This window comes from Trachymyrmex cornetzi, unplaced genomic scaffold (genome assembly GCF_001594075.2).
Source record: "Trachymyrmex cornetzi isolate Tcor2-1 unplaced genomic scaffold, Tcor1.1 scaffold1505, whole genome shotgun sequence".
NCBI lineage: Eukaryota > Metazoa > Arthropoda > Insecta > Hymenoptera > Formicidae > Trachymyrmex > Trachymyrmex cornetzi.
The window spans coordinates 105872-107174 of NW_017296097.1; the positions used below are offsets into that span (position 1 = coordinate 105872).

The 1303-nt window shown below is 35.8% G+C and overlaps 1 pseudogene; it reads left to right on the top strand.

Annotated features, from left to right (window-relative positions):
* LOC108758104 (multidrug resistance-associated protein 4-like) overlaps positions 1 to 585 on the top strand; it is a 41983-nt pseudogene extending 41398 nt beyond the window's left edge.
* Positions 586 to 1303: the final 718 nt, after the last annotated feature.

Genomic DNA, 1303 nt, shown 5'->3' on the forward strand with positions numbered 1-1303 from the left:
CCATCCCAAGGACAATTGATCTTGAAGAATGTCAACATGAAATATCATAAGGATGATCCACCAGTTTTGAAGGTATAAATAAACCTACTGTTTATTCTTACGAACATTTTTTGTGTTTTATCATGTAATTGCACTTTACAGAATCTGAACGTATCCATTGAGCCAGGCTGGAAAGTTGGGGTGGTTGGACGAACTGGCGCCGGCAAGTCTTCCTTGATCTCGGCGTTCTTCCGCTTGTTCAATGAAGGTCTTGAAGGCGAGATCAAGATCGATGGTCGGGACACAAGCACGGTGGGCCTGAGTGAACTGCGCTGCAAAATCTCCATCATACCGCAGGAACCTGTGCTCTTTTCCGAGAGTCTACGTTACAATCTGGATCCGTTCAATCAATATGACGACATGAAGCTGTGGGAGGTGTTGCGGCAAGTCGAGATGAATGATGTCACGTTAGACCACGATATCTTTTTTGGTGGTCATAACTTTAGCGACGGCCAAAGGCAACTCATATGCCTAGTCAAAACCATCTTGAGGAACAATCGCTTGCTTGTTCTCGATGAAGCCACGGCCAATATTGATTCGCAGTGAGTCTTTACGATTCTTTAGGATTGTATTTAATTATCATTTGGTGAAGACGATAAATTTTATTGATTAATTTATTAATAAATTCTCCATAGCAAAAGAAGCCACAGTAATCGCAACAAAGTCATGCTGACGTGCAAATATTTACTTTGTCACAGGTGTGATGGAAGCAAATTCCAAACAGGCACATTAAAAATATTTAAATAAAGTTACAAATAACTTAAATTTAACGTTTACTTACATTAAATTTTATACTAATCTACATAAAATTTAATAAAAATGTACTAAACTTTGTAAAATTTTATGAAACGTACACTAAATTTCATGTACATGTACACAAATATATATATATACTTTTCTCAATTACAGATTCATAAAATTTAATGTAGTCATAAAATTTAATTCAATTTTTGTAACTTAAAAGTACATTAAATTTTGTATCTTTTTTAACAGTGTACGGATAATTAATTATCGTTGAATTTCTACTATCGTAAATACAGCCTTAATACATTATTAAGACTGCGTTCGAAAACATCACCCGAGTGCTCCCGCGCATCATATTATCTTTGTTGTTCACTCAGTGTTAAACAAGGATAAGATGATCACGGAGACACCCGGGTGATGTTTTTGAAAGCAGCCTAATTATGGCAGATTTTCAGTGATTTTTTAAGTAGAGGAAGGTCACCGAAACCGACATACCACTATGTTTTTAGACAATATTTTT